Source organism: Leptodactylus fuscus, chromosome 1 (assembly GCF_031893055.1).
Source record: "Leptodactylus fuscus isolate aLepFus1 chromosome 1, aLepFus1.hap2, whole genome shotgun sequence".
Taxonomy (NCBI): domain Eukaryota; kingdom Metazoa; phylum Chordata; class Amphibia; order Anura; family Leptodactylidae; genus Leptodactylus; species Leptodactylus fuscus.
Genome location: NC_134265.1, coordinates 160,669,266 through 160,697,002, shown reverse-complemented (window position 1 = coordinate 160,697,002; position 27,737 = coordinate 160,669,266). Strand labels below are relative to the sequence as shown.

General features: G+C 40.0%; 1 protein-coding gene across 34 annotated transcripts in view; it reads left to right on the top strand.

The window, feature by feature from the left end:
- Window positions 1-27,737, top strand: part of PTPRD (protein tyrosine phosphatase receptor type D) — a 1,471,303-nt gene that overhangs the window by 904,050 nt on the left and 539,516 nt on the right. For all 34 annotated transcript variants that reach the window (XM_075278421.1, XM_075278482.1, XM_075278474.1 and 31 more), the window contains one exon: window positions 642-674. The gene's annotated coding sequence lies outside the window, so the exon portion shown is untranslated. The remainder of the gene's footprint in view (window positions 1-641; window positions 675-27,737) is intronic.

Below are 27,737 nucleotides of genomic sequence, written 5' to 3'. Positions count from 1 at the left end.
TTAGAAGCCAAGTGTTCAGTTCCTTTGCATCTCTCCACTGGACCTTAGCAGAAAACACAGTAGCTGGAGGGCACCGGCAGTACTGATCACTCAGAAGGAAACACAACAGCTGTGTTCCTGACAGCTGGACTGGCATGACGTCCATCAACAAATATCATGGATATCTAACAGTGTTCTACTCTGCAGGGGGCACCCAAAAGCTGTTATGCTGAAAATGACTTCACTCCCATGTGTGGCAGTATCTGTGCCCCTCTTTATGTGTAACTCTACAATGAAAGTGGGGAGGGGGTTATCACTGGAAAATTAATTTGCCGTATTGGATATAGAATTACAAAAAAAAATGAATTTAAAATTGTTAAATCCAGACAGCTGTTTAAAACAATGTAAAAGTACTCAGGCAATACATAACAAGTAAAAATGAACTCGGCCTAAATAATTCAAGCACATTACACTGCTACACTGAACATAGCAACATCCAATATATATTAAAGTGCGGGGGTGGCCTAGTAAAATGAAATGACATGAATGCGACCTGGTAAGAACTTCTCTGGTCTAGTCAAGCAATTGCAGGCTTTGTCATCATAAAATAAAACAGCACCGGGATTTTCATTGCCATTAACTCGATGTATCCTTTATTACAGATCCTGTAACAGTGGCTGAGTATCGGACTACACGTGAGTTGTTTCCACATTATTAATGAAAGTTACATTTCTATACAGAAGGCAGGTGTATATTTCAGATATTGACTAGAAAGTGTATAAGCATTTACTGCTGACGTGATTCAGTATAAGAAGTACTTTTTACAAAATGTTGGCGATATGATGAGATGGCTAAGATTGTTGAGAATACTGGAACTGATTTATTAGGATTGGTATTTCATACACCAGTGTTAATAAAGGCAGGTACAGGGAATAAGTCATTTATAACAAAGCTCCGGCGCCTGTGCACCAGAATGGAGATCTACTCTAGATTGGAACTGACATAGATTTCTATCATAAGTCACGCCATAAAACTGGCTCGAGTTATAATAAATATTTTAGGCCGAGGCGTCCTATTCAAGTCTGCCCATTTGAAGAACAGGGGACGCAGCACACTTCTGATACAAGAAAGGGCCTTGTATCAAATGCATGTCACAATCACCCCTTTAAGACAGAAAACGGGCGTAGAGGGATTGATAACCCCCCCCCCCCCAATAAGTAAAGGTGTAAACAAGACAAATTTGATCGTAATATTAAATAATGCCTCATATCGGGAAATATAAAGAGCTTGTACAATAAGAGGCTGAGAGGAGCTACTATGTTATATTCATGGAATAAATAACTCTATGTGAATTCATACACAATACCAAGAGGCATGATATGGGTCTAATAGAAACTATACATGAAATAAAGAGAAACGCTACGCATGGTATGGAATTCTACTATTTATTTACAATTTACCACCAAAGAAGTAGTTGACCGATTTTCACCTTTCTATCTATGGTAGTTGCAAGATGAGGGCTGTGGGGACTCCATTATTGAGAAATATGCAAGTCAAAGGGGTCTATGGGGTCCATGGATTTCCCTAGGTAACCATATTTATATGCAGATAGGCTTCCATTTGTGGGGGCCCCAAGCAGACTCCCTGAATGAAAACCCAAACGTAGATGTGAATAGGGCCTTATGCACCCAAAATAATATTAATATTTACATAACCTGACATTTTTTTTACTAAATACCATTGAGGCAACATTTTGGGCAAGTTTTGTTACTTTAGAAATGGGATGTTGGTAAGTGATGAATCTTTCCACCGGATAAGGGTATGCTCCACATCTTTTAACACATATGTGTCTGGAAAACAGGGTGGAACTTACATACTTGCATTGGGCATTACCTATTCATACAGCAGCACTGATATATCTTACCTAATGTGCTATGTGTAGTTTATCAAACCTACTTTTTTTTAGTTTTCTAAATATATTGTACTAGAAAATACATTTTAAAATGTCATGTGCATCAAGCATATTTTAGGCTTTATTCACATGCACTTTTTGTGCCAGTGATTTGGGCTTGTAAAATGTGCCTGTCTTATTCAAGCGTTTTTTGGTGGCACTGTTCACAGCCACTATGGCAAAAAATGTATCATGTTCACAGCACATCAATTTCAAAAAGGCAAAACACTAACCCAGCTTGTCGTTATATTAATCCTAACTATCAAATCCTAATACAATATAATATTAAATTACACCTTGAATTAGGGTACAGTATTGTCTATTATGGAATTACAGATATTATAATGCTATTCTGAATCTACCCAAATGTAATTCAAATCAATATCAAACTAATGTTAGTACCTTGTAGGGCAAGGAGGAGTGTATATGCAGGACTCTCTCAGTAGATAATGTTGTGTGCTTAATTCCAGGGAGGACCGGCCGGATGCCTCCAAATACTTCAGATACTCAGGATAGGATGGGCAGCACTCCAAATGGTTTCCAAATGAGCTTGCTTGTTTTACTATCACATCACAGTGTCATAGTTCACAAAAGGTCAAGAGCCGCCTAATAATTGCATAGAGCAATGTTAGACTGTCAGATAGGCTTTCTTTGACTGTCAGATATGCATCATTTCGTGGCTTTTATTGCCATTCATTAGGCTGTGGAAAAAGGCAACAAATATATCTGTTAGAAAATGGCACAGACATAACATCCTACTATCATAACAATAAATCAAAATGTTACCACGTTTTACTTTTTAGGTCTATTTCCTTGTTCTGTGCCCTAGTGTTTTGCTTCATTGACCTCTCAATAAGAATGTACCCTCCCCGCCCTCTCCCTTCCCCTAACTTTCTATCCCCCTTGTCCACTCTCCCATCCTCTTCCTCTTCCTCCCTTCCCTTCACTCCATTTCCCCTTCTCCCTCCCTGACACCAGTCTTGGCCTTCTCCCATGATACCTTGTGTTAGCATTTTGATTCATAGTTATGATAACAGTACATTATGTCTGTGCCATTTTCTAACAGATATATATATTTGACTTCTCCCATAGCGTAATGAAGGGCAATAACAGTGCATATCTGATAGTAACAAAAACAATATCTGATAGTCTAATATTGGTTTGTGCAATTATTATGGAGCTCTTGACCTTTGTGAACTGTGATAATAAAATAAGCAAGCTCATTTGGAAACCACTTGGAGTGCTGTCCATGCTTTCCTGAGCATCTGAAGTACCTTGTAGGGCAGCTTATACATTTTCCAAAGATGCCATTCTTATTCTGCAATGCAGCTCCGTTTTCATGAAAATCTGCATTTATTTCTTATGCAAATTAGATGAAAAGGGCTTTAAGGGAGTTTATTCTCTTGCTGGGTCTTCACGCTCCACTTTAGATAACTACCCTTAACTGCAGACAAAGCGTGACAAAGTGTGAAAGATATCAACCAATAAATCAGGGAAGGAACTGGATAGCACTTAGGGTTGATTATCTAGAGACAAGTAAACCCCCAGCAGTAGAAGAAACTCCCCTAAAGCCCTTTTTAGCTAATTTTACTAAGAGTAAAACACTGATTTTCATGAAAATGGATCTGCAATGCAAAAGAAGGAAGACATCTTTGGAAAGTGTAGAAGCAGCCATAGAAGGTACTTTAATTAGTTTTATATAGATTTTCCTGCTATAAGGCCTGGTTCATATCTGTGTTTGGTAATCCATTTGGGGAGTCCGCAAGGGGATCCCCATGAACGGACTACCACATGCATTGACAAACAGTGAGCTTATTAAAGCACATGGACCCCATAGACTATAATGTGGTTCATGTGCTTTCTGCGCTGTGTTCACACAGAACATATGGACAGAAAAGTACTTCATGATCTAATTTCCTGTTCGTTTGACTCATGGGGAGACCGCGCAGAAAGCACACAGACCCCATTATAGTCTATGGGGTTCATGTGCTTTCACTGCTCGCCGTGCGGTAGTTCATTCAAGGGTGTCCCCATGCGGACTCCCCGAACAGATTACCGAACGCAGATGTGAACCAGGCCTCACATCACAATAATACCACTAATAATAAAAGAAATAATGTAACATCCATGTGATTTATTGGTGAATCAATAGTGGGGCTGCTGTGTATTTTCTCATCGTATGAAAACACATTGACAAAATATATCTGGAAGAACTAAAGAAGTTACGTTGACCAATTACAACTACTACAGTAAATATTCCTTCATGGATTTCCTTTCTTGGTGAATGAAGGAAAAGCTGTGAAAACTACTCCGTGAAGCTCAGAAAAATAATTGATCTTTGACATTTGAATGCTGGTCCCAGAACTGCCATTATGTTTTGATTGTAAATGTGTGAAAGTGCAAGAGGTCTGCAGTAGCTTTGTATTAAAGGTGTGGAGAACTACAAAAAGAGACGTTTTTTCAATGAACAATTAGCATTAGCAGTGAATTAGGTAAACAGGGAGAAGAGAAAGCGCAAGGCTTGCACATTGCATGTAATTAGTTTTCTCATGCACTAATAATCAGGACACACAGTTGTGATTTTGTACTAGGGGAAAACAGAACAGCCCAGAATGAATTGTTAACAAAATGTTCCTTTATCTAAAGTTTGCATCTAATGTGTACAAGCATTCAGAATTAATTGATCAGAAATCCTGCAGATGTAGGGTTTATCTATTTTTGAGTCATTCCCACCAGATCTTCAATGTTGTGCTGTTGACACTCATTTTGCGCGCTGGTAACCATGTACATGAAAATTCTCATTGGCATTGGCTAAAAAAAAATACAATACATATGATAAAGTATGTCTGTATGTTATTTAGTTATTGTGGCTATATGTTTTTCTTGCATTCTGTAATGTATGTAAATCATAATGGTTATGTATCAAGACTTATATTACATCTATAGTTTGACCATGTGGTACCAAATATTCTTATTCCAGATGGTAAATATACAGCCTATTTCATTTTTCACTTATTTCATTGGGGAGGAGGCACAGCACCATGGGTGTAGACCTGGCCACTAGGAGGCTGACACTAGGAAAAGCTAAATATGTCAACTCCGCCTCTGGGCTATACCCTCTACACAGACAATATGCTAACCAATTTTAGCTTAATGTCTGGACTGATCCGAGTCTATATGTCTCTCTTTGACCCCTAAGGCTGTATTCACACAGAGTAACGCCAGCCGTTTTTTGTGTGCTTTTTGCACATAGTGCCGCGTTAACGCCGCATAGCGCCGCGTTAACGCCGCGTGTACGCCGCGCTATTTAGCGGTGGCGTTGCCCGGCGTTAACGCGGCGTATACGCGGCATTAACGCGGCGCTATGTGCAAAAAGCACACAAAAAACGGCTGGCGTTACTCTGTGTGAATACAGCCTTAATTGTTGGCACGTCTTGTTCATTCTCTTTGAGCACCCTCATAAGGACCTGGCTGTTTCCCAGGCTTCCATCTCCAGATACCGTCTGCTATCAGGGAGGCTTATCAGTTCAAGGATTGGGCATCGTCTTTCTGTATGACTGCTTATTCCTCAAGAGCTGTTGGAGCCTCCTGGGTTGTTTGGCATCAGGCTTCTGCTTGCCAGGTCTGCAAAGGTGCCACCTGGACCTCTGTCCACACTTTCACCAAGTTCTAACAGATTCACTCTGTGGATTCTTCCATTGCCAGCTTGGGTCATATGGTTCTGGGAGTGCTTCAGAACATCCTCTGGTGCTGTGTCTCCCAATGAAATAATCAAGAAAAATGGATTTTTGTAGTCATCCTAAAATCCTTTTCTCATTGTATTCATTGGAGGACACAGATCCCACCTTTGTTTATTATTGTTCCTGCTGTGGGTCATTTTAGTCCATTTTAGGGTCCAGGACACGTTGGTGTTTTTTGTTTTTTTTAGGTTTATTTGTATCTCTTTCCTACTGCTGTGGTACAAGCTAGTTAGCATAGTGTCTGTGGAGAGCCTATAGCCCAGAGGTGGAGCCAACCTCTTTTGCTGTTTGTATTGTCAGCCTCCTATTGGCCAGATCTATACCCATGGTGATGTGTCCCCCAATGAATACAACAAGAAAAAGATTTTAATTTTTTTCTTTTTTTTATCTCTATGGGGTTTTTAGGACACTAACTTAAAAAGAAAATGGGAAAAAGATACCAGGGCAGATTTATTAAGATTGTTGTTTTGCATACCAGTCATAATAAAGGGCCTGACAGGTATGAGGCAGCCTTCATTTATCAAGAGGATATGGCCATGTGTCAGAATGGAAAGCTACACTAGGGCCACACGGTGGCTCAGTGGTTAGCACTGTAGCCTTGCAGCGCTGGGTCCTGGTGTTCAAATCCTGCCAAGGGCAAAAACCATCTGCAAGGAGTTTATATGTTCTCCCCGTGTTTGCATGTATTTCCATCCCATATTCCCAAAAGAAAAAATGTACATTGTGAGCCCTATGTGGGGCTCACAATCTACATTTAAAAAAAAAGAAGAATTGAAAACTACACTATTTAGGAACTGGCATAGATTTCCAGAATATTTTATGCCAGAAAACTGGTAAGAGTGATAATACAGGAATTATGTTGCATCTTTGGCACAAGAGGGACCTTGCACCAAAGATGCAACGTATTTTCACCCCTTTACATCAGAAAAATGGCATAAGGCAATTGCAAAGTTCCCCCCACTGTACTAGTATGTCAACCTTCATCTTGTCCTGTCAAATGTCAAAATTTAAAAGCTAAAAATGTTTCTTTTTCATGTGCCCTCTCCGTTGCTCCTTGCTCTGTGCACCTTTAGGCTGAGGCCTCACGTTGTGAAAAACTGCATTTTTTATTGCACATCTTTATTACACACTTGGGTTTTTTTTATCCTAAGGGCGCGCTTTAGGCAATCCAGCTGGGTCTCCGTCTTCTAGCCCCAAGAGACTTGACAGGGGATGGAAACCCGTCAGTTTTCAAGCCCATTAAAGTGAATGATTTTGAAAATTGAGCGCCCGTGAGCGTTTTGTACCTGTCCACGGCGGACATGCAGGAAACCTCAAAAACCTGGAAACTCTGCAACATAAATAGGCTATGTTCACCTCTGCAAAAGAGGGGTCCGTCTGTTTGAAATATGTTTAAAGATAACAGTTTTGTCAAAAAATGGACACAAATAGTTACAGATCTCTCCTCCTTCTACCCCCCCCCCCCCCCCCTTCCCCCTTGTCTTCATTCTGAGCCTGTACAGAGAGGATTGAAGAGGGAAAAACAGCTTGCAAGGTGGGCACAAACAGATTACATGTGTCCGTCTTCCATAGGCCTCAATGTTAAAAAAGATCCATAGATTGCTGTCCTTCATGCATCATTATTTTTTGGATGCAGAAAAAGTGCTGTAAGTTTAACTTTTGTTTTTGTCCAAAAGAGTGGCTACACAGCAGAAATCATTGGGTTTTTTAAATGACCCGTTCTAATTAGTTTTTAAGATCGTTAAACAGATCACAAAAACTAATCACCTGCAGAGACACCAATGGTGTGAACCCAACCATAGCAGCTTTTCTGCAACGTGTGGTCTCAGTCTCAAGGAGAAGGTAAAAAGTATTGATGACCTATCCTAAGGATAGATTTTCAATCTTAAATCAGTGGTGGTCCACACTTGGCATCCTTATTGATCAGGTGCTTTGATCAGCTGATACACATACAGTAGAATGGAGCACAAAGCAGTTCCATTCACTGTGTAGTGGACAGACCAAGTGACTGCAGATCACCTCCCATTTACTTGCTAGGGCTCACCTCCAGGTTTCTCTGCCTAAAGTTCATGTATGAAGTACTTAGTACTATAAGAAATGCACATTGCGGGCATATGACTTCACATTATTAACATTCATTACACAGTCTATAAAGATTGAGTGGCAATAACTTAAGCAGAAGATTCAAACTTTAGATTTTCCAATGCTGTTATTAGTTTAATGTGTGGAACACGTTTTGGCAGTTCACTGAGTAATAACCATTGCAAACATTATTTACACATATGGCTCCTAAATCCATATTCCCTAAAATATATATTTTATGTTAAGTTTTTACATGAACAGTAATGGAATTTTGTTGAAACCTTATAAATATGTCCCTTCTTTGATAAAATGAAGATGCAATGGTGCGTTTCAACAATGTGTGCTTCAGGAACCTTGGAACTTCAATTTGACCATGTTTTCACCATGATTTATTATTCAGAAAACATTGACTTTTGAAGATTTTAATATTACGGTGCATAGTGTTTGGCTCAGGTTTTTTATTTTAGAAGAGAGGAGCAAAGTCTGAAATTATAATTCAAGGTGACACTAATTCATATCTGAGCAATTCCTTAAAATATATGAATAGACGCTATACCCACTACATACATTTCTCATGTTTGGACAGTCAAATTCCTCACTTGCATTAAACTGCTGTAGGAAAATTGGACCTGAAGATTAAAGGGAACCTGTCACCATGCAGCCAAACCTGTCAGAATTATGTCATAGACCAGTAGGAGCTTTGCAGATTGAAATATTGTTTTGTGGGAAAATATTCAGTATAACTTGTCATTTATTCAATTATTTATTTGTTCTTTCTATGCTTGGAAGAAATAATTTAGTCCAGTGGGTGGACCCATCAGCGACTGACAGCCTACCCTTTATGACTGTGCAAACAGAGATAACTGCCATTCACTGTTAGGATTGCCCACTGGACTCAATTGATTGTAAGTATAGGCAGAACAGACACATAAATGTGTAAATGACAAGTTCTACTCAATTATTTCCTACTAACCTATATATTAATCTGCTCAGCTACTCCTGCTCTATGACAGGATGCCTTCAGTATATACTGCATGTCCATCTTGATAGGTTCCTTTGTATTTGTGGTAGATTTTACTTGAACTACCTTTTACAGGGTATCAGTAAATAAAGTGAGTCAGAATTAGAACAAATTATCTAAATCACAAATTGCCAATAGTTTCACATTAGTCATATTTTTTTAAGGCTAGGTTGAGATCTGCGTTCGGATTTCCATTTGGGGGTTGGCTTCAATAATGGGTACCCCCGAGCAGAAACCTAATTTGCTTAAAAAAGTGGATACCTGTTGAAACTTGTGGACCCTATTGACTATAATGGGGTTTGTGTGGTTTTTGATTGGCTTCTGCCTGAAAAGGGAGAAAAATGGGGACTATGCAACTTTCATGCAGAGATGGGAATGGAATCCCCGAACATGGTACAAGCGCTGGTGTGATCCCAGTATAATACGGCAGTATACAATAAACAGGAAAATAGTAACCAAATGTTCTCCATTTTTGAAAAAAAAAACACCCATTTTCAATTGAGTGTATTTAATTTCTAATTTATTGAAAAATACCTTGATATGTATATGTCCCTTCCCACTATGAGTCTCATCAGCCATGTATCACTACCAACAAAGGGATAACTATAGTAGGTAGGTGTGCTGTGGTAGGGCCCTGGACCTTAAGGGGGCATTACAAATTTTTTTTATTATTATTATTGTTTATTTATATAGCACCATTAATTCCATGGTGCTTTACATTTGGGGGTTTACATACAATACACAAAGTATACAAGTAGATATAATACTAACAGTGACCGACTGGCATGGTGGGGTAGAGGGCCCTGCCCGCAAGGGCTTACAATCTATGGGGGAAGGGGGTAGAGACAAAAGGAGAGGGGGGGAGACAGTTCAGATGGTGGTGTGGTGATAGTGTTATTGTAGGTTGTAGGTCTTCCTGAATAGGTGAGTCTTCAGGGCCTTCTTGAATCCTGTGATTGTGGGGATCAGTCTTATGTGTCTTGGTATGGAGTTCAAGAGTATGGGAGATGTACAGGAGAAATCTTGGAGGCGGTTGTGTGAGGAGCGGATGAGAGCTGAGCGGAGTAGGAGGTCATTAAAAAAAAGAACATCTCGGATGTATGAGTAGTTGGTGTGCGGAGGTGAAGCCGCTGTGCCTACGCGTTTCGGTGCCATAGCACCTTAGTCATGGCCTAACAAAAAGCTTATATACTAAAAACAACACGAATACAAAGGGTTAAAAAAATGTACCTCCCTACCGCAACAAAAGACGGAAGTGGTCATCGCTCACAAAGAAACATCTCATATGAAAGTATTAGTCAGAAAAGATAATAAGTATGCTGCTAGTGGCAAGATATTCATTTGCCAATAATACAAATTTACAGAAAGACACAAAACCAAAAAACTTATTTTGTGTATACATGGAAAGATTACAACATGGTATAAAATTATAAATTTTGTGTGTTTTGTATAGTAAACAGTGTATAATAAAACCTTCAAAAAGTATTTGTTGTTTTTTATTTTGTATTTTTTGTTTGTTGTTACTGGTGTATTGATTATTGTGTATTGATTCTCATGGGTGCAGGCCACAGTCAATAATCAATACACGAGTAACAAAAAACAAAAAATACAAAATAAAAAACAACAAATACTTTTTGAAGGTTTTATTATACACTGTTTACTATACAAAATACACAAAATTTATAATTTTATACCATGTTGTAATCTTTCCATGTATACACAAAATAAGTTTTTTGGTTTTGTGTCTTTCTGTAAATTTGTATCATTGGCAAATGAATATCTTGCCACTAGCAGCATACTTATTATCTTTTCTGACTAATACTTTCATGTGAGATGTTTCCTTGTGAGTGATGACCACTTCCGTCTCTGTAGGGAGGTACATTTTTTTTTTTAACCCTTTGTATTCGTGTTGTTTTTAGTATATAAGCTTGTATCCGACAACTTTTTGTTATGCCACGACTAAGGTGCTACGGCACCGAAACGCGTAGGCACAGCGGCTTTACCTCCGCACATCAACTACTCATACATCCGAGATGTTCCTTTTTTTAATGATATGAAAATAAAAAGAAAGTTTTAACTGCCACACTTGAAGTCCTGGGTGCTGGAAATCCTCCTCTTCCTTTCCTGCATATGCTACGACTCCTACCGGAGAGTCTCCTTTCCTTGCATCCCTAAGGATCTTCACACTGAACACCGATTGAGGCATACCAACTGTAAGTGCATACTTACCTTCCTAATACTGTGTTGGGGCTGAGTACACATATTTGTATTTTGGAGTAGGAGGTCGTTGGAGAATCTGAGGTTACGTGTGGGCAGGTAGTGGGAGATTAGTTCAGAGATATATGGAGGGGCCATAAATATATCATTACAAGGGGCAAATAATCAGCCACGACTGACTTTTAAAGGGTTATTTGTTTAGTCTTATACACAAGCTAAGATAGAAGGTTATACAGATATTGCAATAGAAGTGAAATCTGAAGGAAACTGCCGTGTGACGGTTTTGTCAGGCTCTTTTTAAGGGAGTGACAACTTACGACTTTTGTATACATTTTCTTCTTTAAGATTAGACATGCCTGATAACATTGTGCTATTACATCAGTTTGTTCTTCACTATAAGACATTACTTAATTTATTCTGATTTTTTTCCCTTAAATCGGCTGCTTAGGGAGCATATTAAACAATCTGTCACTTCAGAAAGAAGGAATTATTGAAATAGACAGTTTACGTCCATTATAAATATACATGGCCTCTTGTCCCAGATTTCTTTTATTCAACAATACAATTTTACCATAAATAATTATATAGTAAAGATGGAGCCGTGCTCTGATGTATGCATAATCACAGGGCTTTAAAGCAAAGCTATGTCTAGCACAGTGATAAGCAATTATCATTGCACCCTTGTACCTGTCCATATTCATCAGCCAAGAGACTCCAGTCTTCTAAGTGGTGATGCAGCACTTCAGGAAGGGAAATGTTTTTTACTCTTCTTCGGCACAATAGCTTGGACAATTTACATTTGTATTGTGTCATTGTGTGATGTTTGCATGTTATTTAGAAGGAAACATCGTATTAAGACACAGCAGCACATGCATTAAGTCAGTGGGATCGGTTTATCATGCTTCGGATGCCAGTCTTCTGGTGTACAAGGCATGAAAAGTTGCACAATTTTTTTGCACTTGCATTGTGATTTTTCAAATTTTTTGTCTTGCTTGCCACATTTCAGAAATCTAAGAGAGTCGGATTGGGAATGCCTCAGGCCAACACATTTAGTGTAATTCACGTGGGAAAACTGGTATGAGTTACAGTGGAAATCTACGCCAGGACTTAACTGGCATAGATTTAATTTTTGGCGTACAGAAGCTCCCAGTGGTTGTTAAAAATTATTAAGAGGCTGGAACCTCAAAGCACCAGTCTTAACAAATTGGCCCCATTGCGTCCTATGCAGGCCAATGAGTTTCCCTGGGATGAACCTCCACTAACTATGTATTAATTGTCTATCCTAAAAACCATCTATCAATGTCTTTCCCCCCCCAAAAAAAAAAAAATCCTTTTACCCATCATAAAAGGAAAATATGTGTCATAGATTATTCCAGCTTCCATTCTTAAAGATATGACTGGGATAGAGAGAGAAGTTCTCTTGCAGCATTTTGGGAATTCTTCTGATATATTTACAATCCATTTGCAGCACAACAAGCATTTATCTTCCTGCTGATACTCATTTCAATTTCATTTCATCTTCTATTTTAATCCAGTTTTTTTTTTTTTTTTTAATAAGTGATTAAGAATTTCTCTGGTTCCAATTTACTGTAAGCAAACTATGATATTAGTGAGCTGTTTAATAAGAGATATTAAGTTCCCATTAGCGTAAATCACCCCCCTCAATGAAAACTAAATCACTGTGTGCCATATTAATTGGTACACTTAATGGCCATGGTTATTTTCTTTAATTGTCCAAACATTGCAGCATTAATATGACTTTAATAAAAAGTTATGCATACAAAAAGATCTTTCTTTAATTGAAAAGTTCTATTAAAAAGAGCTAATATCGAGGACACATTCCCTGAGTCATTTAACTGTATTCGGATTATGTATGTTTATTTGTGTCACGGCATTTATTGAAAATAACTAAGCTTGTAATTATTTTAATTGCAGCCAAATTTGGTAAACCAATGATGACAGAGTTTATAGAACTGTCAAATTTGCCGAAATGTCATATTTGTAGTATATCTGCTGAATGATTCATATGCGGTAAGAGAGATGTGACGACCATACTGAGCACATTTCAGCTCTGATTGTCACCGTTCTACCGCCATCATCCAAAGACATAAAGATATCCGTGTTGTGTTTTAGAATAATGATATATGTAGATAATAATAATTGTTTATGGGTGTCCACAGTGGGACATAGTACTGTGTGCAGGGGCCACTATGGGGGATAATACTGTGTGCAGGGGCCACTAAGGGACATAATACTGTGTGCAGGGGCCACTAAGGGACTTAATACTGTTTGCAGGGGCCACTAATGGACATAATACTGTATGGAGGGGCCACTATTGGGGATAATACTGTGTGTAGGGGCCACTAAGGGACATAATACTGTGTGCAGGGGCCAATATGGGGGATAATATTGTGTTAAGGGGCTACTATGGGGCATAAGAGAACATGCAGAAATGCGTAGGAGGGGGTTGGTCGAGGTCTTCGGTGTCGGTCGGGGGGAGGGGGGCATGTCAAAAATTCGCCACGGGGCCCCACCATACCTAGTTACGCCACTGACGAGAACCCAGCTTCTGAAATCCAGATCCTTTTTTGGTATATTCCTGTTTATCAGCGTCATTTTTGTAAACCATTGCAAAAACACATCAAATGGCAAACAAGTGGGTATTTATGGAAAAATCAGCTTCCAATATACTTTAAATCAGGCTCGTAATACACACCAAAATAAGAACAACTGTATTTGGCATGTATATTTCTGCCCTTTTATTGACTTCAATGGGAAATCAATGGACAAAAACACCAGAAATAAACCTCAAGCACTTTTGGAATGAGACATATTTCCTATTGAAGTGAATGGGAGGCTGTTTTAAAGCTTGTTTGATAGTATTTTGGTGCATAAAATAGCTGGCTTATGTCATCAAGTCTTGAGAAAGGCTCAGTGTTGAGCTGAAACTTTCCACATAATACTGTGAACTGGAAGTCTGCACGCTTCTGTTTACTTGTGTCTGGATTTGCATCACGTCTGTTACCAGTTATTAGAGCGATTTCTTGTTTATTGGTCAAACCAATATAGAATATCTTCATTTTATGGTATAAATAGTAAGACACAATATGAGGTAGTTATTACATGCTAACACAAAGGGACCATTCTCTACTGTGTGCTTATATTTCTCTCCCTCACTTTGCATCTATAAGCACATACTACATATATGCCAATAGGTGTACAAAAACATTGTTGTTTATTTGTATTCTGTACATATGTGTCCGTCCTTACCTTTGGTCTTGGCTGGCTATGTCCATGTAAGACATGAGGTGACCAGTTTTCCAAGACAATATTGTGTCATAAAGTTATATGCTGTATGTGTCTATAGATTGCCACTGAGTGCTTGTGCTGTGGATTGCAACCTTTTAAAGGTTTTGCTAGGCTGTCAAAAAATTCTATAAAATTTTCTACATGAAAACCCCTTAAAGGGATTATGCCACAAAATTATTTATATCCTATCAATAGCATAGGGGACAAATTGCTGATCACTAGGAGTCTGACCATTGAGATCCCCACCAATCCTGAAATCAAGGCGTGTTTTACCCCCATTGTGCATGTAGCTGTTGATGCAGAATGTGAATCCCCGATTGTCTTCCATGGGATTGCTGAAAATAGGTGAAGTGTAGTGCTCAGCTATCTCTGGTGCTCCCATTGAAGTGTATGCAGTAGCCGTGCGCATTCTATGACTTCTGCTACATTCAGAACAGGGGTAATACATTCCTCTTCTTTGGATCAATTGAGGAATCCCCAACCTTATTTTAAGCTAAGGCCTCACATTGCGGAAACACACCTTTTTTTTGTTGCAGATTTAGTTGCAATTTTTTTAACCAAAGCCAAGAATGGCTACAAAAGATATATAGGATGTTCTTATACTTCTCCCTTCTACTCAATCCACTGCTGGCTTTGGCTCAAAAAAACAGCTGAAAAATCTGCAACAAAAAATCAGTGTTTCCGCAATGTGGGGCCTCAGCCTTCGAAACATTATAATGTGGAATGGGAAGTAAATTTATCTTATATGTAGGTAAAGGACATTGTAATTGGCACATACCATTCTTTATATATTGTATATTTTTTTGCTGCATCACATATTATTTCATTGCTATTTCACTACCAGAAAGACGACGTTATTGTCTTCATCAAAATTGTTTATAGAAATATTAAGAATCACCATTGTTTTCAATAGTTTTCGACGATATAAAAGGGAAAGCTTCTCTTCATTGGTGACAATTTGATGGCTGTTGAGTTGTTTTTGATACTGGCAACAGAATAATTGTGTGAGCCAACTAATGATAAGACTATTCACCATTTGCTGTATTTGCTGTTCTCTTTTAATGAAGTATTGCTACTTCAGAGAGTTCCACTGATCCAACTGTCTGCTATTATGTGCATGATCTAGCTATAGCACACATACATTGACTGCTTATCATTTGGATTTCTTTTGATTTTCTATTTGTCATATATTATTTTAGTGAGGATATTATCAATCATAGATATCAGAAGCTACATTTGTGCCTCTCTTTTTGCAACTATCTATCATCTATCTATCTATTTAATCTAACATTCATGAACAAACTATTTATAGTATATTCTTTATATTATAGTTTATTATAAAGTATTTTTTCAACAGTTGTATACTGATGACCTATCCTAAGAATATCTCATAAATGGGAGTCCAAAACTCGTGAACCCCACAGATCAGCAACTTGATGTTGCAGCACTTGTGTGAGCAGCGCCTTTACAGGCCAATCTTGTCGCTTTCTTTTCATCACATGGGTTGCTTGCACCAAGTGAATTGGATTGAGCTGTAATACCAAAGACAACCCCTAAACGTATGACACTATACTTGGTATTCAGTGAAGAGACTGTCTTTTCACACAGCTGATCTATTGGGGCCCTGGGCATTGGATTGTCACCAATTATATATTGACCTACAATGCTAAAGATAGATTATCAATATTTAACTCTCAGAAAACTTCTTTAAAGCTAACACACCATGCAGCAAACCTCATATAACATATTCAGCAGAAAAAATGCTGCATTTTACAGTACTGACAAAGTGAATGAGAATTTGGTTAATATCATCGACACATTGCAAATAAAAAGAGCTGCGGGAAAACCCTTTCAATGCAGTGTGTTAATTTTAGATGTGGAGTCACACATGTTTTTTCTATAGATTTAGAAGGAGTATAAAAAATACAGAGAAAAGTGAAGCAAAAACTACATGAAAACGCTGCGGTAAAAAAAATTTAATGCATTTTTGCTGCCTTTTTTTCCTGCAGCATTTCACTACGTGGCCAAAGTTTGAATGGTAAAATCTAGTAATTAAAATAAAGTTATGATACATGAATTGGAGTGGAATTAAGTAAAAAAACCATTTACGTAAAAACATTGTACCTAATGAAATGGTCTTGAATTGAGATGGTTGCATTATTTTCTGTCTATGTAGTAAGGAACATTCTGTTTGCTCTCGATATTATCTCCTGCTACATTTCAATTCCAATTATTTTAAAAGCAGTGATGGTTAAGTGAATAGATTCGTAGCCTCATCAGCACAGAAATCGTCTTTCAGTAATAATAGATGTTTCGCCCCCAGCAGCTGGGACTTACAACTATAGACTGTGCTGTACCTTAAAGTATGGTAGACTGGCACTTGGCATGCTTCATCAGCTTCTATAGCCATCTGTGTTCACCCTGTGCTTATTTAGGGAAATATGCAGCCTGTCACATCCTATTGATTGAGCGATAAAAAGACAGATCAGCACAATGATTTCTTCATCTAAAGCACATGCATATTAGATATGTTGTTGTATTCTAATATTATGAAGTCATTCACGGCACAGTCATCAAGCAGGCAAATGTCACATAGTGAATCCTGTTATAAAGAATAATTGTATCTAAAAATATTCAGCCGCCAGCCTCCAAGATATTGCTCTGCAGACAATAAATTTGTTAAAAGGCAGAAAATACATTAGCAGATACAGTATATCAGAGAATTCATAAACAATAGAGGGAAAACAAAGATCTGTCTGAGCTATGGCGGTATCTTTATATGAACATATAGCTTCTCCTGACTCAATACTCCACTGAGTGAAATAGAGAAGACGTAAAAGAAGAAATGTTCACAGAAATGAAAGAATATGAAGAAATTAATGAATATAAAATTTACGTAGGCGAAACAATTGTACACCAAGAATATTGAACAATGACTTTTTACGAAAGAAGCCCACTTGTGTATATATCAATACTGAAGTATAGTGTTCATGTATATGTCATTAGTGAATATACTGTTTATACATGTGTCATCAGTAATGATGTGTCATCATTGGTATATACACTGCCTGGCCAAAAAAAAATTCATCTTGTGCAACAAGGTACCGTTCCACCCCTGATATAATTATGAACTGTTCATGACAGCAGTTTACATACATTCTTGAATATATATAATTGAGCTGTAGCCTGTCAAGTGCAGATCATAATTAAAGGTGTGAAGCGATGTCTAGCAATGGAAGAGCTACCAGAGGAAGAGATGTTAGTACCTTCAAGAAGGGGCAAGTCATTGGATTGCATCAGGCCAACAAATCGACCAAGGAGATAGCCGAAGTAACTGGTATCGGACAGAGAACTGTTCAGTGTATCATACATGCATGGCGAGATGGTGGAGAACCCCCCTCCAACCGTGGAAAGTGTGGGCGTAAGACTGTACTCGAAACTCGAGGTCGTAGGTCCCTAAAGCGACTGGTGAAGAATAACCGCCGGAAAACCACCTTTGAGCTACACATTTCAGAGTGAACAATGCGACGAGAACTCAAAGGAATGGGTCTCAACAGTTGTGTCACCACACGAAAGCCATTGGTGACAGAGACCAACAGACGTCGGCACCTGTCATTTGCAAGAGACCACAAGGATTGGACCCTAGAGCAGTGGAGAAAGGTCATGTGGTCAGATGAATCACGTTTCACATTGTTCCAGAGTGATGGTCGTGGCCGGGTGCGACGAGAAGCACACAAAACACTGGAATGTGCTGGAAAGGAACCTGCGCTGTCACTCACCACCCCCAACAAATCTGCGTAACCTGGACTCCCTGATACTTGAGAATTGGATCAAAATCCCTGAGTCTACACTACAGAACATTATAGACTCCATGCCGAGACGGATGCGTGCTGTTATTCGTGCTCATGGTGGCCCAACTAAATATTAACACTCGCAACTTTTTTTTGGCCAGGCAGTGTATATATATATATATATATATATACTTATATATATATATATATTTATTTATTTATTTATATATTATGAGTAATGTTTGGAATGGGTCAGGAGTGTCAGGGCTAAGATTATTTTCTTCTTTCAATCACAAGACTAGATATCCTACCAAGTCAGGATTTTAGCTTTTCAACTAGTTACCCCTAGTGACAGGGATGGTTGTGGCCAGATCAGATCATTTCTCAGCTTTCCAAGATAAGGGAAGAGATGGAGTAACTTACTTTCCAGCTTTCCCAGCTGGAAAAAGGGAGATGAGAAGGGCACTCTGGCAAGGCTAACCCTTACAAAAAAAAAAACTGTGAATGCCTTGGAACTTTGTTATACTTTGGAAGACAGCAAACAAGCTGAGCTATCTTTGTTATCCAAGATCCATGGAAACAAAATGACTTTAAGTTACCAGGTTTTCTGTTTTTCTCCTTTTATTTTAAAAAACTGGTTTGCTTGTCTAGTTGCCTTTTATTTGTATTCTTGATATATCAACACAGAACCCCTCGGGTTTTTAAATCAATGTATTGTTAGTTTGTATTTGCTTTTTATAGTGTGTTTGTATCTGACTTTTATATGTGAGTGGGGTTTCTACGGAGCCCAGTCCCAATACAGTAATGGTGGCAGCATGTATTTGTGGTCTGTGGACTGTTTTGGGGTGTGATTTATGCTCAATGTGCAGGCTGATAGAAGGATGAATGAGAGATTGAGTGAGTACAGTCAATTAACCAAACAGCTACCAATCTGAGAAAGTATATTTACAGCACATGAGTTATGGAGCGGGACTGAGCTACACCAAGTCATAAGTAAGAAGGTGAACTTCAGACTACCTGATATTCTCATTAGACAATGTAGTTGAGCTTCACTCACTAGTACTGCCCCTTAAGTACATTCATATTATCTGAAAGAAGATGTAATGTTTAGAGATGAGCGAACAGTGTTCTATCGAACACATGTTCGATCGGATATCAGGGTGTTCGCCATGTTCGAATCGAATCGAACACCACGTGGTAAAGTGCGCCAAAATTCGATTCCCCTCCCACCTTCCCTGGCGCCTTTTTTGCACCAATAACAGCGCAGGGGAGGTGGGACAGGAACTACGACACTGGGGGCATTGAAAAAAATTGGAAAAAGTCATTGGCTGCCGAAATCAGGTGACCTCCATTTTAGACGAATAGTGGATTTCAAATCCGGGTCATATGAGAATGTGAACTTTGTGACTATGAGACAGGGATAGCTGTACAGGCAGGGATAGCTAGGGATAACCTTTATTTAGGGGGGAATGTTATTAAAAATAACTTTTTGGGGCTCTATCGGGTGTGTAATTGTGATTTTTGTGAGATAAACTTTTTCCCATAGGGATGCATTGGCCAGCGCTGATTGGCCGAATTCCGTACTCTGGCCAATCAGTGCTGGCCAATGCATTCTATTAGCTTGATGAAGCAGAGTGTGCACAAGGGTTCAAGCGCACCCTCGGCTCTGATGTAGCAGAGCCGAGGCTGCACAAGGGTTCAAGCGCACCCTCGGCTCTGATGTAGGAGAGCCGAGGGTGCACTTGAACCCTTGTGCACCCTCAGCTCTGCTACATCAGAGCCGAGGGTGCGCTTGAACCCTTGTGCACACTCTGCTTCATCAAGCTAATAGAATGCATTGGCCAGCGCTGATTGGCCAATGTATTCTATTAGCCTGATGAAGTAGAGCTGAATGTGTGTGCTAAGCACACACATTCAGCTCTACTTCATCGGGCTAATAGAATGCATTGGCCAGCGCTGATTGGCCAGAGTACGGAACTCGACCAATCAGCGCTGGCTCTGCTGGAGGAGGCGGAGTCTAAGATCGCTCCACACCAGTCTCCATTCAGGTCCGACCTTAGACTCCGCCTCCTCCGGCAGAGCCAGCGCTGATTGGCCGAAGGCTGGCCAATGCATTCCTATGCGAATGCAGAGACTTAGCAGTGCTGAGTCAGTTTTGCTCAACTACACATCTGATGCACACTCGGCACTGCTACATCAGATGTAGCAATCTGATGTAGCAGAGCCGAGGGTGCACTAGAACCCCTGTGCAAACTCAGTTCACGCTAATAGAATGCATTGGCCAGCGCTGATTGGCCAATGCATTCTATTAGCCCGATGAAGTAGAGCTGAATGTGTGTGCTAAGCACACACATTCAGCACTGCTTCATCACGCCAATACAATGCATTAGCCAGTGCTGATTGGCCAGAGTACGGAATTCGGCCAATCAGCGCTGGCTCTGCTGGAGGAGGCGGAGTCTAAGGTCGGACCTGAATGGAGACTGGTGTGGAGCGATCTTAGACTCCGCCTCCTCCAGCAGAGCCAGCGCTGATTGGTCGAGTTCCGTACTCTGGCCAATCAGCGCTGGCCAATGCATTCTATTAGCCCGATGAAGTAGAGCTGAATGTGTGTGCTAAGCACACACATTCAGCACTGCTTCATCACGCCAATACAATGCATTAGCCAGTGCTGATTGGCCAGAGTACGGAATTCGGCCAATCAGCGCTGGCTCTGCTGGAGGAGGCGGAGTCTAAGATCGCTCCACACCAGTCTCCATTCAGGTCCGACCTTAGACTCCGCCTCCTCCAGCAGAGCCAGCGCTGATTGGCCGAATTCCGTACTCTGGCCAATCAGCACTGGCTAATGCATTGTATTGGCTTGATGAAGCAGTGCTGAATGTGTGTGCTTAGCACACACATTCAGCTCTACTTCATCGGGCTAATAGAATGCATTGGCCAGCGCTGATTGGCCGAATTCCGTACTCTGGCCAATCAGCACTGGCTAATGCATTGTATTGGCTTGATGAAGCAGTGCTGAATGTGTGTGCTTAGCACACACATTCAGCTCTACTTCATCGGGCTAATAGAATGCATTGGCCAGCGCTGATTGGCCGAATTCCGTACTCTGGCCAATCAGCACTGGCTAATGCATTGTATTGGCTTGATGAAGCAGTGCTGAATGTGTGTGCTTAGCACACACATTCAGCTCTACTTCATCGGGCTAATAGAATGCATTGGCCAATCAGCGCTGGCCAATGCATTCTATTAGCGTGAACTGAGTTTGCACAGGGGTTCTAGTGCACCCTCGGCTCTGCTACATCAGATTGCTACATCTGATGTAGCAGTGCCGAGTGTGCATCAGATGTGTAGTTGAGCAAAACTGACTCAGCACTGCTAAGTCTGCATTCGCATAGGAATGCATTGGCCAGCCTTCGGCCAATCAGCGCTGGCTCTGCCGGAGGAGGCGGAGTCTAAGGTCGGACCTGAATGGAGACTGGTGTGGAGCGATCTTAGACTCCGCCTCCTCCAGCAGAGCCAGCGCTGATTGGCCGAATTCCGTACTCTGGCCAATCAGCACTGGCTAATGCATTGTATTGGCTTGATGAAGCAGTGCTGAATGTGTGTGCTTAGCACACACATTCAGCTCTACTTCATCGGGCTAATAGAATGCATTGGCCAGCGCTGATTGGCCGAATTCCGTACTCTGGCCAATCAGCACTGGCTAATGCATTGTATTGGCTTGATGAAGCAGTGCTGAATGTGTGTGCTTAGCACACACATTCAGCTCTACTTCATCGGGCTAATAGAATGCATTGGCCAATCAGCGCTGGCCAATGCATTCTATTAGCGTGAACTGAGTTTGCACAGGGGTTCTAGTGCACCCTCGGCTCTGCTACATCAGATTGCTACATCTGATGTAGCAGTGCCGAGTGTGCATCAGATGTGTAGTTGAGCAAAACTGACTCAGCACTGCTAAGTCTGCATTCGCATAGGAATGCATTGGCCAGCCTTCGGCCAATCAGCGCTGGCTCTGCCGGAGGAGGCGGAGTCTAAGGTCGGACCTGAATGGAGACTGGTGTGGAGCTATCTTAGACTCCGCCTCCTCCAGCAGAGCCAGCGCTGATTGGCCAGAGTACGGAACTCGACCAATCAGCACTGGCCAATGCATTTCTATGGGGAAAAGTTAGCTTGCGAAAATCGCAAACTGACAGGGATTTCCATGAAATAAAGTGACTTTTATGCCCCCAGACATGCTTCCCCTGCTGTCCCAGTGTCATTCCAGGGTGTTGGTATCATTTCCTGGGGTGTCATAGTGGACTTGGTGACCCTCCAGACACGAATTTGGGTTTCCCCCTTAACGAGTTTATGTTCCCCATAGACTATAATGGGGTTCGAAACCCATTCGAACACTCGAACAGTGAGCGGCTGTTCGAATCGAATTTCGAACCTCGAACATTTTAGTGTTCGCTCATCTCTAGTAATGTTACAACATATTTTTTAACTCATAGCTTATGTTAATAAGAGACCTTTTTTACATAGAGATACAGAACTGATGTTAACTTTTGATATAATTCCTTATGTTTTCCAAAGTAAACCTGTAGGTTCGATATGTGAGATATTACAGTGCACAGAAGAATCAATAAACTGCCTCACACTCTGCTACATCTAAATTTTTGCGTAGAAATATTTTACATAAGACATTCAGTAGAAACACAGGACGCTGGAGTATTGCAGCTGCAGGACAGATTAAAATGTGCCTGTATTACAACTGCGGGTCGCCTTAGTCATTAGCAATATCTATGGGCTAGGCAGTGTCATCGGCAACTTCAACATCATATGTTATGCTATACATAACTATGCTATATGTTCTTGTCTGTATCCCTTTCTGCTAATGTCGTATACTGGAACAGGTGACCCAAACACATGTTTTACGTTTCTTCTATACGTTTCATACATGACACCCAAGGAGTTAATGTTGCAACACAAAATATCAAATGCTGATAGTCTGCCAAGGCACAAATTGATAATCTGATTTCTATTCCAGACTTCCTGCTTAATAAAAAGGAGTTTATCATGCAAATCTGTTGGTAATGAAATTTGGTTACCCAATTAATCCTTTTTTATCTGTTCTTTCCCAAGCTATTTGTTTTAGCAATAAAGCATTATGGGAGCGTTTTCCTTTCAGCTTATTTGGTTTTGCGCTTCTCTCAATTGTGATTTTAGACCACGATTTTTTATTGTGGTCCTCAGACACTTCAGATTGCAGGGACAATATTATGTCCATGTCACATAGAAAATATCATTTAGAATAATGATAATCTTTACGTATTCTTCTGATGGAAAGTTGAAAGTAAGCTTTCATTATTTAGATCATGTAGTAACCATAATATAGGAAAAGTGCTTGCTGACAGGTATGTGTGAATCAATCTAGCGCCATATAAAGAGAAATAATCAAGCTCTTTTCAAATAAAATAAAATATAAAATGATTGCCTGTGAGTGGGGAGCAGAAAAGCACATCTTATCAACATTTCATGTAAGAAAAATGATTGCCATTTTACAGCAATAGAAGCATATTGTGCCGGGTGCTTATCTTGTCACTTGAGTGCAGTTTCAACTATTTACTAGGAGCCGTTTTGTGCAGCTGATTTTTTTTTAAACTCCCCCAAAAGTGATTGAATACACTTATCAGAAATCAGCAAACTATCCGGGCAATCTGTTTAGTTCACCCATTGCCTCGTAAATTAATTCAACTTTGCACTTCACTCCATTAGACAGAACTACAAGGCCTAACCCTAATTTACTGAAGGACACTTAAAAGATGAAAAGATCTGTTCATGTCATATTTATAGCTTGGGATGCATCAGACAGATGGTATAATGGGGACCCAAGAACTATTATACTATTATATTTTTAACTATTATAGTTAAAAAAAAAAAAAAAAACATACATTTTTTGTACTAGACACCAATATATGGAAAAGTGTAGTATACTATATATCAGTATACAATATACTCATGTATACATGAACAGATGAAGGCCTAAAGGACACTCTGTTGGCCCCCATCTGGCTAAAGTAACCCTATAGACACATTAATAGAGATGAGCGAACACTAAAATGTCCGAGGTTCGAAATCCGATTCGAACAGACGCACACTGTTCGACTGTTCGAACGGATTTCAAACCCCATTATAGTCTATGGGGGGGAAATGCTTGTTTCAGGGGTACGCAAGTCCACGAGTGACGGTCGGGCTGGATTCTCCATGAAGTCTTCTCCCAGTGCAGCGCCCCCGCGGCGTCTTCCGGCTAGAATTCACTCTGCCTAGGCATCCGGCCTAGGCAGAGCTGACTGCGCATGCGCGGGCATGCCCTCGCATGCGCAGTCGGCTCTGCTCAGGCGTCGGGCCGGGCAGAGCCGACCGTGCATGCGCCTGAGCAGAGCCGACTGCGCATGCGAGGGCATGCCCGCGCATGCGGTCGGCTCTGCCTAGGCCGGATGCCTAGGCAGAGTGAATTCCAGCCGGAAGACGCCACAGGGACGCTGCATGGAGAAGACTTCTAAAGGTAAGAGAAGAACCAGCGTTGATTGGCAATGTATAGCATTTTGCCAATCAACGCTGGTTCTGTATCGAACCTTAAACTTCAAACAGCTAGTAGAACACCTACTCGATCGAACACTACTCGCTCATCTCTACACATTAACTGTATACGTTTGAAGTTCTCCCACTGTGTTTGCAAACCTTATTGTACATCACAAATGTGATATAAGCCCAGACTTATTCTCTAAACCAGTAATGCTCAACACACATCAATAACATAATGCAATTTAATGTAAGAGGCTGAACAATGTCACAGTTACCTGTATAAGAGGTGTAGATTTAGCAGCCATATCTGGGTTATTATGTCTGAGAGTGCCCAAAGCCACATAAGAAGCCACAAGTACAAATATGTCCTTTGTTACTTATCTTCTTGGCTGGGCAAGTCCAAATATGTGTACCAGTAGTTAAGCAGATTTTCTTAAAACCAACATTAATTTCTAACCAACATTACCAAACCAACATTAATTGCTAACCATTTCATGTGTAACCCCACAGTATGTATATGGGTGAAAGAATTGCAGCTTTCAAGGATTTTGATAGTATGTTGTAATAATGTATAAAATTGGTCTCTAGAGAAATAGGAATCCTTAACCAAATTGGAGATCAGTTAAGTGCAAACACATCTGTGATATATATGTTACATTATAGAAGCCCCCAGATTGACCTTCTGACCATTAAAAGATTTTAAAAGTGTAATAAAAATATCAACTTGTGAAAATAATTTAATATTTTACTAACTTGAAATCTGTACCAGGATCAGAATGGCCCATCACTCCAGTCCATGTCTTGCCAGAGTAATGGGCTCCAGTAGATGGAAACCACATGACATCTATATGTTTATTCACATGCAATCTATTACCATTATTAAGGTCATGATCCATATGTACATAAATCATATTATAAGATACAATTAATGATGGATGTGCACATGTTCTTCATAGATTGACAGTAGGCCCACAATCCTTTCCTTTGTTATTTGCAACTATGACAATAGTCTAAACTGCATTTACAATTCTGCGTGCAAGGGAGTACTTACTATCGAGGCAGAGAAGTCAGGCAGGAGAGATCATAGATCCCTTTTAACACATTTTTTTTTTATCTTACTTTTTTATGTTATGTTACTTTTTTTTTTCTTTTTATGTTTCATAGTCTATAATTATGGTGGTCTACAATCACCATCATAATACTATTTCCAGCAAGTATAGTCCCCTGGCTACCTAAGTTTCTTGCAGTGTGTCTCCATCTAGTCATCCTGCTACTGCTAATACACCTGGACCAGTTGATAGAGCTGGTGTGTTCTCCCTCTTAGTAACTTCAGTGTTTAATGAATACACTTGTGAGCTCTGCCCAGCCAATCCATAGCAGTTCATATGAAGTTAAACTTGTTAAGCCCTCTGAACTGCACCCAAGTTCTTGATTCATCAGTATCTTCCATGTTCACTGCCTGTGATGTTGCTCCTGTTCCGGATTGATTATCTGTGTGCTGACCTTTGCTTGTTTCTCAACACTGTTGCTGACTCCATTCTGGTCCTTCTGATCTTCAGTGTATGACCATTTGACTTTCCATGATCATGCTTCTCCGCTACCCGTTCCTAACCTTCAGACAGATGCCACCTATACCAGGACTACTCCTAAAGGTCCTTGTATGGGGGTTAAAGGGTGAAAACTGAGGTCCACGATTATACCCTAGGTATTGTAAATCCTTCCTCTTGCTCTTTATATTGCAATTTATGATACCATCAGTCAGACATCCCCCAGTAGGTCAGCATAATGTAAAATATAGGAGCATGTGGAGAAAGATGTATTCTTAAAACACATTTACTTAAAAGTATCAAGCACTGTCCTTCTTTACCCTGCCTTTTTAATGGAAAGGGCCCAATTCTGACTTTTTGTTTTGAAGCCCCATGAATTTTAGGTACACTCCTATTTGTAGGCTTCAGTGGCAAACTCTCAGCATTGCTTCCTAGTTCAATACCTGTGCATACCCTGCTCCAGTTATTCACCGTTTGGAAGGTTTGGTATTTATACCTAGCCCTGTACAGTAATCTCACAGAGGAAAAATCTATCTTCCAACTGATTTATGGGATTCCAGCTAAGCTGTTGAGAATAAATATCATGACTAGCTTGACGAATATTTCCAAGGATGACCTTTACAATAAAAAATAAAGCTTTAGGCTATAAAACAGAATATAACTCCAGATCAGTACAGGTCAAAATGGTTGTCCAGGGTCAGAAAAATATAGCTAGTATTGCAGTTTACTTCATTAAAGTGAATGGAGCTGAACTGCATTGACATGTAGATCCTTTGTACAGCTCTGGTGCTGTTTTTGGAAGTAAGCAGCCATGTTTTTGCCAATCCCAGGACAATCTATTTTAGTAATAAAATGTGTTTTCGTTAAATCAGCGTTTATGATACATAATAAACATAGCTCCCTGATACCCCCAGGGTGCAGACTCAGCCATTAGTCAAGAAATCAGAGCTGAAATTTAACGGGAGACTCCTTCCGCTGCATGTGGTATTCATCAGTGAACCATCCAGACTATTATTGTTTTCATGCAATTGTCTAGGAACAGGTCTAGAATGAAGCAAATGACAATGTCACAGAACCATACTCCTATGCAGCAGCCTTCACACACCAGTCTGCGAGTGCTGCTGGTGCATATTAATATAAGTGTCCTTCCAACACCCTAAGATGTATGTCAGTTCTCAGCAGCAGAATCAAAAATAGCTTGAAAGCTTAGTCACTCTTTAGAATAAGGAATTGTGAGACTGACCAGAGACTGTAGGTTTCTCTGATTCATGACTCTCTGTGTCATGGTTTGAGAGCACTGCTCATTGATTTCAGCCATATTTATATAAAACTGGATATTCTAAAAATATCAAGAACATATAACAGCTCTTAGCTGAGGATTTCCAGATTGCAGAGGGTTAACAGTCACCAGCCTGCACTCAGGACAAAGGGCTAAAAAAGTTTATTAGTTTGCTGTATGCCAGTAAATTTCATTAGCACTCTGATTATTTCCTGCCATCAATGCTAATTAAACCAAAGCACCTCTGACTACCTAAGGTC